Source organism: Haemaphysalis longicornis, unplaced genomic scaffold (assembly GCF_048455015.1).
Source record: "Haemaphysalis longicornis isolate Haplotype H1 unplaced genomic scaffold, Haemaphysalis longicornis Haplotype H1 scaffold_3, whole genome shotgun sequence".
Lineage (NCBI taxonomy): Eukaryota > Metazoa > Arthropoda > Arachnida > Ixodida > Ixodidae > Haemaphysalis > Haemaphysalis longicornis.
In genome coordinates this window covers 217,713,449-217,733,680 of record NW_027526335.1, presented here as the reverse complement: position 1 = coordinate 217,733,680, position 20,232 = coordinate 217,713,449, and positions in this window count along the sequence as shown.

Sequence of the window (20,232 nt, the reverse complement as noted above, 5' to 3'; positions counted from 1 at the left end):
CGAAAAAAAGACAAGTTACTTCTGCACTGTAGTATCACGTACTGAATGCCCAACCACCGCTGACCTGATGGTATCAAGTTTCACGGCGTGACGCGACGAGAGGTCTGTGAGTGGCAGGATATAGCGTATTTACTCGATTCTAAGCAACCACATTTTTACAAGATCGCAACGCCCAAAGTGAGGGGGCGGCTTCGGTTCGAAAACTATAAAATAACCTACCCCCTCCCCTTTGCCCACAAACACGCACTTTCCCGACAGTAGCTAAATGAACCACGCGCAACGATTAATAATGCTTTATACAGCAAACAATAAACAGGAGTAACAGACAGTGAACTCACCACTTACGTCTGATACTCGGTCACTCTCAGTACCCCTCGAGTGTGTAGCACCGCTTTACCCACTGCTCTCAGTATCCCAGGGCTGGTTGCCGTCGACTCTACAAAACATCTTGTATGGAAAGAGACAGTGCGCTACCTCCGGCAGTCTTCGCGGGGAACCATTTTTGACCCTAAGAGCTAGAGTTCAAACCACGCCCCCTTTCGCAAGCACCTGGATTGGAGCAGCGCCCGATTGCGCGGATAGATCGGCGAGGAAGGACCGGAGAAGCGCGCGGCACCCGTGCCGTCCACTGGCGGAGGAAGGCGAGGACGCGGCCGCCGCAGAGCCGTGTGCAATGGAGTATAACGAGCATCAGCTGTGGTCGCTCGTACAGCGGCGACGCTAACAACGGCGTGAGGCAAAAACGAGGAAGCACGCTACTGTTGCGTCGAGCTTCGCTACATTCAAGTCTTACTGTTTAGTGTGAGCATGCCTCATTTTTTTTAATGACTCAAGTGCAGTCAAAGGATTAAAATGGCCACGGACACAAAAATTCTGCATATTCTTTTTTTTTGTTGGTGGTGTTGCGTTAAATACGCAAAAACATATAACGTGCACATCTCATTCGCTTCGGCGGGCGACGGTTGTTTATTTAAAGGCGTTTTTAATGACGCCGGTCACAGTTTCGATTTCAGCGGGAGCCGCGAAAGACTGAATTAGGTATAAACAAAGCTGCCACCTTGACTGTTGGGCGGATATGACAGAGCAGAGCTGCCGAAGCACTGTCGATTCCGCGTCGGGAGCGGTTTCTGCTACTGTCGTCACTTGCTTCTGTCGTAACTGCTGTCGTCTGCTACTGTTGTCTACTAGTGTCGTTACTGCGTTACTACTGTCGTCACTTGCTTAATTAAAGAGCGGCCGTGGACGTGGCGCAGGCGCTGCGAGCGCAAATTGCTGCCGCGGCTAGAGAACGACGAGCGAGCTCGAGACAGCGGGTGGGGAGGCGCGCGCTGGGAGCAGCCGGCCGGTCTTCCTACAGGTCTGCCTACAGATATGTTAGGCTTGACACTGCGGCGGATTTTGGAATGCTGCTTTCGTAAGCCGTACAGATGACCATTTGTAATGCAATTCGACATAGCATAATTAACTCCTTTCTCGTATGTGCTGCCTTGTTTGGGCATTGAGTCCTATTTCGAGCAGCGGTAACACGCTATCGCTCGAGCTACCTGCGTCGCTTTGCGCTAGTTCGCGGCCGTGGCCGCCGCCTGCGCAGCCACCGTGCGGCTCGCTCAGGGCGTTTTTCAAGTCCCGGGCCCATTTTTGCGTTGGGTGTAATAAAAAGCAATAGAAATAGTGTGCCTGTAATTACTGTAGAACTTAGGGAGCGGCAAGCTGTCCGATGGGCCAGTGAAGTCCCGGCGCCTCTGCCGCCAATGATCGGATCGTTCATTGGTCGAGAGCAGAAGCACCACCGGATTGGAGCGGCGAGCCGGCTGCAATGCAGAAGCGGCCAACACAAACTCATGACGTGTTTGGATGTTGTTTATTTACTCCACACCCAGGGAACGTCGATTGCGTGAGGTCCCCCGCTTGCTGCTCGGTTTCATTTCGCACACCTTAAGATGTTAAATGTGTTCTAGGCTGTATTTGCCGCTGATATTTTAGAGGAGCTGTATGCGTGTTTAAACCAATCTACCTCCAAAGTTATGTCGCCTTCCAATTTTGTGTCAGTACTCCTTTAAGAACAGAACGAGATAGAACGGTTGGTTGCCTGGGCAGAATTACCTGTATAGCCTGGGCAACGCGTGCTTCCTCGCTGAAAGTGGGGTGCTCAGATTGGCATAGAAATTTTTATTTTCTGTTTCTTTTTCTGAAAGCAGGGAAGGGTTCTCAGAATCGAGGGGTGCTTAGGATTGCGAAAATACGGTACGTCTGCAATGCGTCAAATGCCGCTACCGCTTGGCGAGTAGTCACAACGCTTCGCTGCTGTGCAAGCTCTTTATCCCGGCTCGCCTAATGATTCGTGCCGTCCTTTTTGCTATGATGGCTTTCACGATGCCGTCGGTTGTCAGGTCACAGCAAACCAGGACCTGGTCGTCCACTGAGACGTAATCGTCGGCAGTTACAACCGATGCTGCGTTCCAACACGCACTCTACGTGTTAATCGGTCCTTGTATCTCCGTGACCGAACTGGATGACTCATGGGCGTCGACACACCTATCAGCTACATGGTCGGCTTCAGTGAACACAGCACTGCCTCAGCAGCTCTGCACAGCGTCTTCAGGCACCTTTCACAATGCGCCGGTAACCACCTCAGTAGCCGGCGGAACGTTGAAATTGGTCGGCGTTTCAAAGTTGGGATGGAGGTTCAGCAGAGTTCACTGCGGCGTCATCGTGGGGTAGCGGGCTTTTACGGAAGCGTATTATTCCTTGGCCCAATGGTTGAACTGGGATAACCGCTCATTTGTAGGACAAATAAAGAAATCAGAAATTCGGAACGCATGAACGTCTTCGTTAAACAAGCAAATTCACTATAGCGATCTTCGCTGTGATGGCGTGACAATACATACGAAACCTAGGAATCTGGCCAGGCCGTACGCATGGTTTGTTGGATAGGCTATTTCACAGTTGAAGCTTTCGTTGTAGAGGCGCTTGACTGTATAGCAGTGTTAAAGTAGACAGGTATGTTGGAGAAAGTATCAGAGGCTCCCGCACCGACACTTTACTGCAATGGAGCATACCACACTGCCTAGATCCGCTCGGAACGGTTGTTAAGTTTGAGTATTCTTTTATAAGAAATATAAAAATAATCCATGTTCCCAAGAACCTCCTATACACAAGGATAATTGAATACGCTTTGCTGAAAGGGGAGTGTGTGAGTGTTGAAACGAGAGGCAATACTCCTCCCCGTCTGCGTTGTGAAAAACACATTGCATCATTGTCTGTCCAAATCCGAATGTTTTACTCTTGCACAATTTAAAAAAAAAATGGCTTCGTAAGGAGTGCCTTTACTCCCGTTTTGCGGGTGGAAGGGCCCATGGTTCGAACGTGGCCACTGTTACTGCGGGACAATTAAATCGTGATCAAACCGACCGTTAGTTCAGCGCTTACCACAGTTGTGCGAATAAGGAGCACAGTAACATATTAGCACCACTCCCTATGCATTTTTTTGCCAGGCCTCACCTACTACGCTCAAACACGACATAGCTATCCCTGCCTCTTTGTAGCGTCTTGGTAAACAATTATTGGGGGAATTTCGAGTTCACATCACAAATTCCTACGATTCTCGTTAGGGATGCATACGTCCACGCTGGGTACACCTAGCCGGTGTGAAAGCGCCAAATCATGCCCGAATTATAAAATATAGATATGACCCTTCGTGCTCCATTTTGGAGTTTATTGAGGTTTTGTTAACCGCCCAATTTTCAATAGTTCCGCTCACTTGTACAAACATTTGAGAAGAGACTGCGGCTTGGTGGTTTATTTGTTCTCAATTACTTATCATATTCTGCTCAATTAGTTATCATCAGGAACGGGCCATGACACGTGCAACGGTGTCGTACCTGCTGGATATTCTCGCCATCGGACCACAAGAATACGAACTTCTTGAGTAAATTTGCGTATCCAAGGTAAATGAGATTAATGTCAAAACGTTCTCAGCTTCCACGTCAGGGCAAGCTTTACCACGTATGTTCAGATTTTATTGTCTCCGTTGTTCTACACGGGTCTTCTTTGCAAGTTGCAGGTGTGTCGGCCCAGGAAAAAAGCTCAAAACCCGCCAAGACCTCGCGGTGCTACACTCACCTCAAGCCTGATGTGGTGCGACAGACTATTCTTTTCCGAGTACCCCTTCAGTCAGTACCCAGTAGCGGCCTGTCTTTCCACATTATTAAAAAATATCGCGGAAGTCCCACCTTTAATCGTTATAATATCGTTAAAGGACATGACCGGTCGAACAGAATATTACAAACCTAAAAAGAAGAAAAGTACCAAAAATGTCGAAATTAGCGAGCTGTGTAATCCCCTTTATTTGAAACAAAACTGCACATTTGGCGCAAGTAACAACAGTGGTAGTTATAATGGCGTAAATGCAGATATTTTGGGGATAGTGTAGAAAAAGCAAAAACATTGGCGGTGACAAACTTACTCTCTACAAGCGGCATAAGAATTCTGCGCATTAGCGGCAGAGAATTCTGCAATTCTCTGAATCTCTTCTGATTTTTTTCGAAACGCTCTGTGTCTCGACTCCCGCGTGGCATACAAACATGAAGAACGAACAGATGTCGTGCCTCCTGTCTAGAGCAACGATCTTTACCCTTCTACATGCATGAAATGATTTCTATCACGTATTCTATCACGTATTCGTTATTCCGTGCGGGGTTTTGTATTGGGGAGTGTAAGCTTATCGTTACCGCGTTTACGTTACCGTTTACCTTGCTACCGGAAGCCGGAGATTCCGTTTATTCCTGAAAACGTCAGGACACGTTTTAGCACACCGATTGCTGTTTACGCGTCGGGCTCAGCGTAAACAGCAATCGTTCTAAAACGTATTTCTCAATTCGTTCTAAAACGTATTTCTCAATACGTGGTTGCACACAGGCATTTGCTTCCGTTTCAAATAGCTTCAATTTTGACCTTTTTGAGTCAAGCGTTCACAATCAGTTATTTCCTACTAGATATCTCCTAAAGCGCTTAAAAAATAAAATATTGTGTCCATAGCGCCATATACTGAGGCCAGTTGGAATCACATAAAGTTAAAAATGCACTCCTGGTACGAAAAGGGAAAGCCGTCATTTGTTGTTTATTGCCGCCGTAAAGATAGCGACGCTAAGCCGTGTACGGTGGTGCAAGCGCAGCGCTCCGAACCCATGCGCGTGCCCCTCGCAGTCCTCGTGCGTGCAAACCAACGAGGGTAATTCTTGCTGGAAACGGGCCGCTTTATTCTCAGCGTCTCCACAATCATCATCGTTCTCCGTGTTGGCGGCAAATTATAAATCCGCGACAGCACCTACGCAGCGAGAAATCAGTTTATTATGTTTTGATACAAGGGCTAGAACGCTTATCATTAACTTCAAAACTAATTTGGAGGCCTGGTGAGACGCTTTGCGAGTTAAGTAACTTCTCTGAAATATTTGAGGCGGCCGAGGTAGTCAAGGCAGGACAAGACGATAGGCAGTAAAGCGTTGCTCCAGCTAAGAGGGTGGACGACTGTACGTAGACTATGAGAAAAGAGGAAAGGGTCTGCCAGATAAAGCGGAAATCAACAGAAGGGATTAGAGACAGCTAGTCTTGCGTAAAGAAATAAAATATGCGTAAGCGGGGTCATCTGTTGGATACGAACACAACAGGAGCACGATACTAACGTATTTCGATTCCGGTACTGTCCTGCAACACCCAATAAGGCAGTAAAAAGAATTCACCAAGCGAAACTCCGACGTGAATGAACACACGGACCTACATCTCACCAGCTTTAGTTACATCGAACTAACTACTCTCAGCTATTAAAGGGAATCAGAAGGCATGAGAGAGCCGGTCCGCAAAATAAAATTTACTCTTCCGCCTCGTAGTCTCCAGTTAGCAGCAAACCACCACCGAGGTAAACTTGAATTGTTAAAGCCCATGACAGATGGGGCCCTAACTTCTATTGCTAGTAAAATATTTTTTTCTTTTTCTTTATATTCTGCTACTGTTGCTTTTGGCATTGCTCGTAAGAATGACTGATGTTTTCTGTTGATACGAAGCGGTGATAGTTCACCACAACACGGATGTGGCCTGCGGCAGGCGTGGAGCCCCATCTCCGTGACGCATGTAGCCGACGCGGGGAACATCTTTTTTTATAAACGAAACCAATTCTTCGGTTTACAAAGCTGAAGGCCTCTACGTCGGTTTTGGCATAAAATGAACAAATGAAAATTGGGATATTGCTTTCGAGGATGCCTCAAAAATATGATATAACACTACGAACAGCATAAGCCATACAACTCTGCTGAGAAAAAGAAAAAGTTCAAGAGCATAACACGGCTGATCGGCAACTTTATAATCGCCAACATACCGGCAGATTCCGGTGGGATATTTTCTCCTTATAGTGCAACTTTTCCACATTGCTTGGCTTGGCGGGAACGTTCGCTGAAGCGAACCCGTAGTGATACAGACTGCAGAACAAAACGGGGTTGCGGAAGGATGGACAAAGAAATACAAGCGGTTTTCCCCACTAGCAGGCAAATATTTCATTAGGACACCGCAACTGCCCTTTCAATGTATGAAAATGCGAAGAGTACCGTCCACGACGCAAAAAAGAATGCGCCTTGGGAGGTTTTGCACAAAGATCCACAGCAAGAGAAGCTTCACAGGAACAGAAGCAAAATAACAACTTTCGTCGCAACCAACATTCACGCATAAAGATATTGATTGACCAGCGAAAATACTCAGTTTTCTCGTCCGTAATTAAAAACCCTAACCGATCGACGCCCGGAACCGCTGTTTGCGGAACTAAAGCAGCACAGAAATCCGACGCATCGGTGATTGCCAAGTGGCGCTGTGAAACGAAGACCCGAGTTCCGGGGCTCGCTGAACGTGCACACATTGCAGCAGTCTCAGTTTTGTTTGTCTGTGCTGATATTTCGCGCGCACAAAATATTGGTACATACACTACTAAATCAACTGACAGGAACAATAAACATCGTAATGCAAACGTAGGGAATGCGCATTGTGTACGTCACCCTGACAGTGCGCCGGACTGCTCCGCACCTGCGCGCATTCTCGTCTACTGCATTTCAATAAACATTTCTTCTTCTTCTCCTTCTTCTTCTTCTTCTTCTTCTTCTTCTTCTTCTTCTTCTTCTTCTTCTTCTTCTTTCTTTTTCTTCTTCTCTTCAACTTCTTCTTGTTCAAGGAAGGAAATGCGTGTGAGGTGCGAATCACAACAACTTACATAAGCTTTTGAGGAGGTGTTGCAGGAAGGATGGACGAGAATGTAACAAAACCCTTATGCAATGAAAATGCCGCACATAACTGACTATGGCGGAAGTAGCATTACACCATGCAACCACGTAGCGGTGGTTATTGCCGCCGAGTATATGACCAAGTTCAACTACATTTCGACGAATAAAACAATTTCGTGCGCGATGTAGCTCGCGCGCAGTTCCTTATGAGTACGGAGACCGACGATGCAATGAAAGCGGCAGGGCTGGTGCTAGACGAGAAAACGATCCGTGAAGACCCGTGGCTATGGCGTTGTGCTGCTGAGCACGAGAACGCGGGTTCGATTACCGACAGCGGCGGCTGCTTTTCTGATGGAGGCGGAACTAAAAACTCCCACGTATGCGAGATTTCGGCGCACACTAATTAAAGAACCCCAGGTGCTCAAAATTGTTCCGGAGCGCTCCACTGCGCGCGGCTCATCGCTTGCGTTGCGTTGGCGCCTTAAACTTTACAATCAATCAATCAATCAATCAATCAATCAATCAATCAATCAATCAATCAATCAATCAATCAATCAATCAATCAATCAATCAATCAATCAATAAATAAATAAATAAATAAATAAATAAATCGATCGATCGATCGATCGACCAATCGATCAATCAATCAATCAAACAAGGAAGGGAGCAATCATTCAATCAATCAATCAATAAATCAATCAAAAAGTTGTAAAAATTACTTTGACGGCGCCCCAAGTACAACTTTCACTTGCTTAGCCATCCTGAGCAAGTGGATCCATTCAAATAAGTTGTAGAAAAACTGTAGAAAAAGATATCAGCGCACGTTTCTGTAACGAGTGTGTTGATGAACTGGAGATCACGGGGTGCACCACACTTCAGACTGACCAAGTTAAATCTTTTGTTGCCTGGCATGCCTCCTGTTGGCTCCGTGCTTTCCAGTTTTATCTGATTAGTGCAGCGTGAACGGCGCACATTTTGTAGAAAACATGGGTAGGTGCACAGGAACACAAGCTCTGTCTTCTAACTGATCGTTTTGATGCAGGTGGTGATAATCAAAACCCCCGGACATGGAAAGTCATTATACATAGGCTTGCTTTTGTAAATCCCTTAACGTCTTTCCATGTAAGAATGATATTTGAATTCCTGCTAGATTGCGTTCCCCTCAGCATTAACTGTCCTCACCTGGAAGTGCCAGCATGTCTCTTGGCTGCCTGTCCCTTCCTTAGTAGCCTGGATAGAGGAAATGGCGAGGGCGATATTTGCCTCGTCAGTTTCAAACGGCGATACGCTTTTCATCGATACTGTGACCACGTCTTTTCTGTGGACGGGACTTTCTACCAGCCGAACGAAGGGAAGGACGAGTAGGCTACGCGGTAAAAGTTGAACGTGAAATATTGGGGTGTTTTTTTCCGGGTTAGTCTGACAAGGAAGCCATGCTATTTAGAGAAATAGTTTCACACAGAGGCTCGTGACAAGGTAGAATGTATATGGTCCTACAGAAGCATCTTAAGCTCTTGTGCATTGGATATCCTTTCTTAATTTAACAGTGGAGGTACGATTCTAGAGTTCGTGTAGGCGTGGGCGTCAGTGAATTTGCCCGCCGTGAAAATAAACCTTCTTACCACACTGACTGATCTGATTCTCATCTATTTTTGCGCCAAAGCTGTTTGGTAACATTGCCTTACTGCTGGCTCGTCCTTCCCTTATTGCTGTCTCATCTTCTGCTTACTTCCGTACTTTTTTCTGTGATTACATGCACTGAAACTGTCGTGCGCCAATGCTGCTTGTTTACCCTGCCTTACTTCTGTATCATCTTTTTAATATCGGTGTTCCGTAGGTTATTGCATTGTTTTCTTCCGTTTTTTGTATGTTTCCTCTTTTTAAGCCCTTCTTACCCCATTCACTCAAGAGGTTCCTTGTTGTACTCCAAAATTTCTTAACCTTGATTTACATGTTGTATCATCCTTTTCCTATTGGTGTTTCATCTGTTGTCTCCTTCTGTTGTTTTTGTGTTTGTTCCTAACAACATATGTATGGTGCCATGGTTTTCCTGGTTCCCCATTTGCGAAACCTTCTTTTATTGCTGTTATCATGTTTTTTTTCTCGGAGGTATTACGACCATTTGCGAGCTGATGTATCCAGCCCCCCCACCCCCTTATGTTATTCCTAAGATAGGGTCTTTAAGGGAAAATAAACGATGATGATGATGATGATGGTGTTCAAGAAAACATTTTTTGGGTAAAAGAGTGGCAAACGTCTATAAACTAAAAAAAAAAGCTGTATTCATAATAAATTCACAAAATATCCCCCTCCAGCACCCACACACCGCTAATGGAGTTCGTTTCCTGGAAGGAGAACACTACAAGTACCTTAGCCTACAGATATCCAACACGATTCCCTGGAAAAGACAGAGAGTGTGACATCTAAATCACGACGCAAGTTACTATTTCTACGGCATTCGTTGAAATCATGCACATGTATTGTACGTCTTCTTGCATACAATAAAATTGTTACAATAGTGATAGAATACGTAGGCATAATATGAGACCCATTCAAAAATGCCAACGTCGCTAAATTAGACAGGTTGCAAAACATTCTGTAATTAACAATCTATATAGCCCCACCTCAATATCAATCTTTGTTCAACAATGTCGGATGTTGCCCGTCTCAGAAACAAACAGTATTTGCCTCCCGAAGTGCTTCTTTCAAACTTCATCGACATTTTTCATAGTTTAACATTATCATCGGTTTACAACCTAAGGTGCTGCCACGCGTGTTCTATAACCCCTTTGAACCCCCGAAACTATTGTTTGAAATACATGTTGTTTTTTTCCTCGCATTTGCGTTGAGTGGAACGACTTTACCAACGAGGCAGTTACAAAGCAGTTATCTTCACCCGAAATGCGGCTGTAGTAAACTGTCTTCTATGTCTATGTCATGTTCGCATCGCGCCGCTCTTTTTACACCCATTGTGGCGGTTAATTGAGTTGCGCGCTTATGACAGTGTATCGACGTGATACATGAAGTTGCGAGGATCATCGGGACCCAAATTTTGAGGTAGGGGCCCATTTTTGACAATTTTGAGAAAGTTCTTCGCACCCACGAGGACAGCACGCCGCTAGGCCTAGCCACGACTACGGCCTCGGGCGGGGTGGCGCTAGGCCTAGCCCGATATCGAGAAGTTCGCCGGCGGGATATCGAGTGCTTTTCGGCGTTCATGTGTGCGGACATTGACCTAAAATGGCTACCGCTATGCGAGTGGGAGTGTACGGCATTGAAATTCTGTTGGCCCAGTGCACGCGATCGCAAGGCTGGAAGACTGCCGGGGAAAGAGTCCGGTGGGCGGGCGAAGGCAAGCTCAACCTTACACCCGCACTTCGCAACAGTCGAGAAGGCGGCAAGAACACGGATGACGTCACCGGCCTGAGCAACAGCGGCAGCCGCGGCTCGGAAGCGGACGCCCGCTACGCAGTGACACGTCACCCCAAGGAGAAACTTATAAATAAGGGCAAGGTTTTGAAAGGCGCGCGCATGCCAGACCTACCGCGCGAAGATGTGAAGATCATCGTGCGCTCGCGCGGAGGCCTCCGTATCAGCGATGTTACCCGAGTGGAGCTCACCCGAGCTCTAATGGCGCCGGCCTAAATCCCCGCAATCGAGTCGAGCAAAGAAGTCGTTTGTCTAAACTCTCAGCAGAACATCGTGGTGGTGAGCACTCCCAAGAGGGAGAACGCCGACCGGTATGCTGCCGTGGAGCGGATCGACGTACGTGGCACGGCCCACGAGGTCAGTACTTACGAAGCAGCCCCTGACTGCACTGTGAAGGGGGTGATGCGAGATATCCCGCTGGAGGACACACCTCAAGAAATTCAAGAGAACGTTGTCCACGAATTCAGCCCGGCGGCGCTGCAGGCCAACCGCATTGGCAAGACCCGGTCGGTGGTGATTGCCTTCGCAGGAAAGAAGGTGCCTCGTTACATCAGGTACGGCAACCTACTCATGGAGTGTACGTTGCACAGAAAGCAGGTAGACGTGTGCTACGCGTGAGGACGACTGGCCCACCGGATGGGCGTGTGCCAAGACCCTGCGAACACGAGTTGCCGGAGTTGTGGAAACCCCGGGCCGACGGCCGACCACACATGCGACCCAAAGTGTAGCCTGTGTGGAGGCAATCACCTCAGGGCAGCAAAGGCCTGCAAAGCGACATTTAAGACCCCCTACGTCGTTCGTCGACACCGGTGGGAGAAGAAGCATTCCGATCAAGGAGACTACGAAAGAGGAAGAAGCCGAGACAAGAGAGGTCTTGCAGGCGGACCCCACCGTAGAAGCTCATCGCAGCGCCGAGGAAGTTCGCAGACGCCGGCGCGGAGCGGCGACGGCCGCCATCAGAGACGCTCCCGGTCGCAATCTAGGCTGCGGAGCTGCGCAGGTGGCCGTCAAGGCCACTCCCGGTCGAAACCCGCAAGGAACGGCGGCGGCGGCTGTGCTGGCGGCAACCGGGCCATGGGAGACGGCGGGCACGGCGACGTCGAAGGGGAGGAGCGGTTCGAGACGGCGAGCCGGTGGGAATGGACCAGAGTTCGGGACCCTTTCGAATACGGGCGGCCGTTCGATATCGCGGGATGGACCCGGAGACCAGCGAGGGATTACCGGCAACAAGGTGGGCTGGGCTAGCGGGTCTGCCGGAGCTCGACTCCCCGACTCCGAATTCCCCCCCACCCCCCTTCCACCTCCCCAATCGACCCCGAGCCCGCAAAAGGACGGTGGCGAGGTGACAGAACTCAAGAAAATTATGGAGTGCCAGAACGCTCACATTCAGTTGCAGAATGCCCCAATCAGGGCACTTATGTCCAAGATATATGTTGGCGGGCAGCGCAGGCCCGACCGAAGCGAGACCACAGGAGGGCCCGACGGTGACGGCTAACGTCGCTGAAGGTCCGCGCAAGGTGCCGCGAAGGGGATTTCCCCCCGCCATTAGCCCGAAGAGAGCGGTGGCGGTAGCGAGCAGCGCGAAACAGAAAAGCACACAGGAGGCGATGGACGCCGAAGAGGCCCCGGTTAGCAAGGCGGCCGTTGAAACACCGAAAGCGGAGGAGCAAACGCAATTACCTCAAGGGGATACACTAAAAGCCATTCTGGCACCGTTAGGAAAGATAGAAGATCGCCTCAACACGCTGGAGGTGAATCACGAACGTCTAACAACGAGGGTTGCTGCCATTAAGGTTCGCACCTGCTTTGCGTCCCTGAAGAAGGAACGCGCCGAGAGGATCCAAGACGCGATCGCGAAGAGGCGCGGTCGATTGGACATGGACTGAACTGGACATGGACTGGAAGGATGGTACAGAACCGAAGTAAGCAGCGTATAAGCGAGTGGACGGCAGCGAGTCCACCGGCATCTGTGTCCGTGTTTTATTTCGCGCTGTAGTATCTTTTAAAATGGGGTGTAGCCCGAAAGAACCCATTCCCGTTTGGCCCCTTCCCGTTTGAACCCATTCCCGAAACGCCCTTCCCGCTTGACCCGTCCCGTGTGCGCCCGTTCCCGAAACGACCTTCCCTCTTGGGCGCTTCCTGTTTCAGCCCGTTCCTAAAACGCCCTTGCCGTTACAGCCAGCTCCCAAAGCGCCCTTCTCATTTGAACCCGCATCGTTCCAACCCATTTGTATTTCTGAAAATATGCGTTACCGTCTTCGAAACTGTTCTCCAAAATGTGCTTACAAGCAACGGGTCATGGACTGAAAACTTGTATGCGGCAAATTTTCCGGAACAGACAGATATTTCCGGCCGATAAAAGTTTCTGAATGCCTTGGCCAATACTGCCCTTTTGACACAAAATTTATATCGGCGAAAGGGTACTAGAAAGATACCCCATATCTTGAGTAATGCACGCATTGGATTTTTCTGCCGTTGGTGTCGTACGTGCGGCAGAAATTTATTTATCAGCCACTCGTATACTCATTGTTTGGAGCGTAGCTTTGTCTTCGGGTTCGAGAGATCTATAGATCAAAGATGTCCGTAGGAGAGACTTTAAAAAAGGCAAAAACATGTGCAGAAATCTGAGAATTGGCTACTAATGCCTTTACTACGTGAGTAATGGGCAGATTTTTTATTTATTTACCGATACTGTACGACCTGGTCGGGCTCATGCAGGAGTGAACATAAAAACACATCAGTATTGGTTGGCGTAGAGTAAAAACGCCCAACACAAATAAGTAAAAGACATAAATATGTAATAGACGCAAAGAGGTCCAACCGCAAAGGGGTCCGAAAAACGATATGCATTCGTAATGCATTCCAATTTTCAAACACCACGATTCAACCAGAACACACATTTCCAATACGTGGGGAAAATTCTTCTAACGATATCGAGTTCACTGTTCATTCAGTTAACTTATTCTAGTAAGAAATTGCACGAGGAAACAAAGAGAACCTTTGAATAGTAATTCAGCTGATTGGCTGCCTAATATTCTTACTATGATGTCTTCTCGCTAAATATATGAAAGGCCCTTGGAGGTAGTATTCGCGCGACAATTTTAAGTTTCTGAAGTAAAAAAAAATTTAGGCTAGAGACGACCCTGCGCTGCTTAAGTTTCTGAAGGTTTGCTCTATTATGCAAATTGAGTACACTAGAGTGACGGGAATAAACAGAATCAATAAAACGCAAAGCTAAGTTTATAATTTTCGCCGCTTCTTATGACTCCGATTCTTTATAGCCAGATGTGACATGTGTATCCAGATACATAGGGTTACTTCATTTTTATGCATCTTTTTTTTTAATCTTTTATAGTTTTCATCTGTTTCTTTTCGACATTGATGTACACTTGCAAGCGCTATTATAACGATTAAATGTGTTAGTCCGCCAAATACGATTTCTTTTTGCGATTTTTGCGATTTGCGATTTCGTTTTTGCGATTTTTAATTTCTGTTTCCGCGGCGCTTTTCTGGGCTTTTTGATTTTATCACTTTTGGTAGCGGAGTATCGGATAGTTTTGATTTATTTAGTGCACTTTTAACATTTACTGTCTTTTCTGGGGGGGGGGGGAATTTCAAATATAGGTTCTTATTAGTTATTTACTCGTCCTTTGAGGAATATCTTGAAGCTTGAGTTGAAGTTAGCTCTAGAGTGTGGATAAAATATGTTTGTGTATAAACCTTTGGTTGATCGTGTGTTTTAGTAGTTCCTCCTCACACTCTTTCGGGACACGGGCATGATGGCGTCGTTTTATTGTAATAAAATTAAGGGCCTGGTGTTTTGAGGGTGGATCTGAAGAAGCTAGAGATGAGAGTCAGTTGACCGAACAAGTGCAAACGAGGGCAGACGTAGGGCGACCCTCGCGACCTAAATACATCTAGTTAAGTGCATTTAGGTATTTTGCTGTTTTCGTTTTCATAAGCGACGTGTTATCTTGTTAATTTGTCGTTAATTTGTTAATTGGTTTGTTAATTTAGAAGCTTTGTTTGTTAATTGGTTAATGGTTAATTTGTTTGTTGGGCTTTGTTAATTGGTATGACTTGAATTGTAACCAAATGTAAAACAATATGAAAATGTTTTTATAACGTTTCATAAACTGGGTACGTTATTCCGGGAACGGACTGAATAGGAAAATACGAAACGGGAAGGTTCTTTCGCCCCGGGTTCAAATGGGAAGGAACAAACGGGAAGGTTGAAATGGGAATGGGTTCAAACGGGAACGGGCCAAGTGGGAAAGGGCGAAACAAGAAGGTCGTTGTGCGCCGGGTTGAAACGGGACGGAACAAGCGGGGAGGGTGAAATGGGAATGGGTTCAAACGGGAACCTCCCTTAAATTGAACTACCAACTCGCCCAACAGTACTTTGTTAATCTATAAATGGAACTGCAGGGGCATCCGTCAGACGGAGATGGAGCTCATTTTGCAAATCAGCGGACAGGAAGATCCGCCTGCCATCACTGCACTGCAAGCGAACGGGAAGCCGCGACTCCCGGGATACATCACGTACACGGACCCCTCGGAAACGTGGACAGCCGTTCTCGTCCGCAACAACGTGGCGGCCACCCAGATCGTCACGGCGCAGAGCGGGTGGTAGCACACGCTGGTACGTGTGCATGCACGGGAAATTGGCAACACAAGAAATATATTCGTGATGAGTGCGTACTGCAGGCCGTCGTAGAGGCAGTGCGACTTCGACCGCACCGTGCAGGAGGCGAAGAGGTTGGCGGGGATCAGGCCGCTCCTGATTTCCGGTGATTTCAACGCCCCACACATGCTATGGGGTTACAAATTTTGTGCAAGAGAGAAAAATCCCTGATGCCAACCAATGAAGACCTAGACCTCATCCCACTTTACAAACAGGGAGTCACTACGAGAAGAGGCAACAGCATGGCCAGGGACACCAGGCCTGACCTGTCGTGGCTGGCCGGGTCGCTCGACACGTAGTGGAGATGCGAAGAGGTCGACCTAGGGTTGGACGACAGCATCATCAGCATCACCGTCCGTGGCCCCCATTTCCGAGCCGACATGGGCAAGGCGCGGATCACCGACTGGGACAAGATGAGAAAGTTCACCCAGGAAGACGAAGACGCCACGGGCGAGGACTCCGGGCAAGAGTACAAGACACAGTCTTACGAGGAATGGGCCGTAACCAGAAGCAGGCCCTTGAAAAGTTCACCGAGGAAATAGCGACGACGACGCAGTCGCCGTTCGTCGACACCACGCTGTCCAATATGCGGTGGCCTGTCACTCGCTAAATCGAAGGTGGAAGCGTCAGCGACGCAACACAAAGCTCGCCAGACGCATCGCCTTGCTTAACAAGCAAATCTCCGAATACGCGGCAAAGTTATACAAGGAAAAGTGGCTCAAGATGTGCGATGGTCTGCAAGGTCAGCTGTCCGCGGGGAAGACGTGGAAGTTCCTGCGCCACCTCATCGACCCGACGAGCAGCAAAACGGCGACCAACCACACCCTCACCAAGGTGCTCACCTCGTACAATGGCGACGGACGCAGGCTACTCAAGGCCCTCGTGGACAAATACCTTCCGACCGAGAAGGGCGTACACCCAATACCGGACGAATAAGAAGGGCCCGAGAACGAAGCCCTCGACAAACCGTTTACCATGGCGGAATTGTGGGCTTCTATAGACGAGAGCGACAAGAGAAGCGCACCCGGCAAGGATGTCATAACTTACAAGTTGCTCGCCAACATGAACGGTACGGCGGTGCGCGGGCTCCTTGGGCACGTCAACGAAGCCTGGGAGAGCTCGCGTTTGCCGTGCGAGTGGAAAGAAGCAGATGTGCGATTCATCCCGAAGCCCGGAAACGCCCCCTTGATCGACAACATTCGTTTCATATCACTCACGTCCTGCGTCGGAAAAGTCATGGAGTGAATGGTGCTACGTCGGTTGCAGGGGTATCTCGAAACACGGGGCAAATGCCCGCGACAATGTTCGGTGTTCGCAAAGCTCTGAGTACCAAAGACGTAATCGTGCATCTCTACGAGCTGATGGTGATAAAAGCCACGAGGCACGGTCCGGGGGGGTGATCATCGCTCTCGACCTGAAAGGTGCCTTCGACTACGTGACGCACGCGAGCCTGCTGTCGAATTTGAAAGAGACAAAGTGCGGCCGGAGAAATTCGGCTACGTGGACTTTTTGACCAACAGAACAGCCACTATCACAGTAGGAGGGGAGAAGTCGCATTCTATCGAGCTCGGTGAGCGGGGCAGCCCTCAGGGGTCTGTCCAGTCTCCCCTGATCTTCAACCTAGCTCTCCTCCACTTACGTTATTTACTCGAGCAAATAGACGGCATTGACAATGCCCTTTATGCCGACGACATCACGGTGTGGACGTCGAAGGCCGGCTCCGACGGGTGGATCGAGGATTCCTTGCAACGTGCGGCCACGACCGTGCACGAGTACGCATAGTCGTGCGGATATAGCTGCGCACTGGAGAAGTCGGAACTTTTACTCATACAGCCCGGCAGACCCAAGAGGGCACCCCAACTGGCCGTCAGGGTCACAATCGACGGCATAGAGATCAAGACGACGCAGCAGTGTAGGATATTGAGCCTGTTGCTGCAGAACAACGGGAAAGCGCACTCCGTCATCGTTAAATTCAAAACTACGACGGAACAGATACTCGGCATGTTACGCCGGGTGTCTAACAGAAACAGAGGCCTCAAAGAGAACGACGCCTTCCGCCTGGTGCACGCGTTTGTCGTGTCGAGGGTCACCTACTCGGTCCCGTATCTCCTGCTGACGAGGAAGCGAACAAACACCCTCTACACGGTCATTCGCCAGGCAATGAAGCAAGCTCTGGGCGTTCCCATATACTCGTCGACGCGACAACTGCAGGACATGGGCGTCCACAACACGGTAGACGAGCTGGTTGAAGCTCACCTCTCTAATCAACGCGTCAGACTAAGTAGCACAGAACACGGATGCGCCGTCCTGCACAAGCTGGAATGGCGGATTGCATCGATACCCACGACGGCGCCCCAGGTAGGGGTCCCGTTGTGGGTATCGGATTGAAGGAGGCAGTCGAAACCAAGCCCCTACACCGGAACATGACCCCGCGTAAGGATGACGTGAGGCGCGATGCGGGGGCCAAGGCCCTAGCCTGACAGCTGGAGGAGAATCCCCGGGTTGTATACGCGGACGCCTCGCTTAGGAAAGGCAGCGACCGGGCGGCGGTAGTCATTACGACATACGACCGACTGATCGTCACAGCGTCGATGAGGACGAGAGATCCAGTGACTGCAGAAGAGGTGGCTGCGGCTCTGGCGCTCGCTCAACCGGGCGTTGAGGCTGTGGTCACGGACTCCAAGACTGTGTACTGCAACTACCGAAGGGGACGCGTTTTCTCCGCGGCATTTGCGATTTTGAACGAGAAGGGGCAACGGGACGAACGGTTGAGCTTCTGTGTGCCCCGGCTCACTCGGGCGTAGCAGGCAACACCATCGCCGACTACCACGCCCGCGAAATGACGCTCCGGGCAGCCACGGAGTCGCGCGATGGTGCGGACACCCCGACCCCTATTACAAGCTACAGAGAGATTACTCGAGCGTACAGAGAAGAACGGCGCACCTTATCCGAACCGCACCGCACTCTAACTAGGCAACAGCACACGATCCTGCGCAGAGTGCAGGCGGGGTCGCTCGCACACCCAGCCCTGCTCTATTGCATGTATCCCGAGTTACACGACGCCACCTGTCCTTTATGCAAGCAGGCCGAAGTCACGCTGTCGCACGCCAGGGCGGAATGCACGTTCCTCAAAAGTCCACTTCCCCCCACTCCCTCCGCTACACCCCCCTATCCTACCTCTACTTCCCCGCCCCCACTTCTTGAGCGATGGGAGACCTTGCGGTCCCGCCCCGCCCTGCCGACCCAGTTAGCCCTGGCGGCCAGGGGCCAGGAGTTGTTGGCGACATATGGGTCCCGTCAATAGAGAACCACCCCCGTCTGGTGCCTGTGGGCACCACCAAATCTTTTGGGCTCACTAAATGTTGTTTCATCAGCATCTTTATGGTGGTGCATTTGAAATGTCATATTGTTTGTTTGCTGGTTTTCTGTTCAAATACCCCACCCGGAAAAGTTTCGTGAGAGGCTGCAGTATCTACAAATAAATTAATACATAAATAAATAAAGTCGTTACTGCTTCAATGGGCCAAAACGGCGGTCTAAACCTTTCGACATATTCGCGCCTGCTTTGTAGGCATTCTATTCGGCAGAATCGTTCCACATCACGAGGGGTTGTACAGCGCAAGGTTAAACTCAGCAGTAGCGAGAGGTGGCCCCGTTGGACGTATTGCTCAGCACGCGCCACTCCACACCACTGATCGGTGTACTGGCTCCCACGGAGTACACAGCAGACGGAAGGAGCATACGAACGCAGCCAAACGAGTAGATAGACGAGCAGATGCATTCACCGTCGTCAACTCAACCAACACGCGGCCGCGGAAACCACAGGCGCAACCAGTAGGAAACAGGTGAAAGCCATTCGAAAGAGTTCACGCGAATCGCAAAACGGAGGCCCGAGCGGGAAAATTACAAAGCCGTTCTACGACCCAAGGTGTCTCAGGGTTCAATTGGGCATCCTTAATTTTGTATTCACAGCGCATTAATGGCTTCGTGTCCGGAAACCTTTCGCTGTATCTTTTGTTTCGAGCTTCTCTTTAATTTTTCGTACATACTTCTGAAAATGTTATGATGTTAGTGTGAGCCAGAGCTCCTCAGTAGACCTGCTCCTAAATTTCTTCCCGCTGTTTTCAAAGACAGTCTGCGCATCACATGCGTACGGAAAGCCGTCTCAGGAATGCAAGAAATGAAACGAGAAGTTGGTATATGAACCCCCATTGAGAGACCTGGCAAGTCAAGTTTCCATTGATTTTCGTGTCTGGAGTTGCTTTGAGTTTACGAGAGAGAATTACTTGAGGCGACCCTTTGCTTTATTTTAAATAATAGGATAAGCAAGTTTTCATGCCCATCGCAAAATCCACTGGAAGCTCATTTATGTAAACCCAAGAAACAACGACAGATACCAGGGCCTCGAACCGAATCCAATTGAACCGACAACCGGAACCGGACCGGCATATTTTTCAGGCACTGAAGAGAACCCGAACCGTTATAATTTCAGCATGCTGAACCCGAATCGAAACTGAACCGAAAAAAGCAATAACGCTTCCAGTTGACAACAAAACTATTCAAGCGTTTATTGTTGGTAATGTGCGGTCAAGGCCGTTCGGGGTTTTCCCTTTCATTTAAAACCTTTGTCACCGCTCACGCACATTTACCTTCACATCAGTCACAGCCCTATCAATGCTCTCTTCGTGGTGGCAACATAAGGAAAGGGATGCGCACCAGTAATGGAAGGATATGTGTTGCTGCTGGTAGCACGAGCAGAGTGCAAGGCTCATCCAGGCAACGAAATTCCAGACTCTTGGCAGCTTGCTGCGATGGGAAACATCAGCTTCGTTATTCCCTCACTGCGAGTGTCCCTGGGAA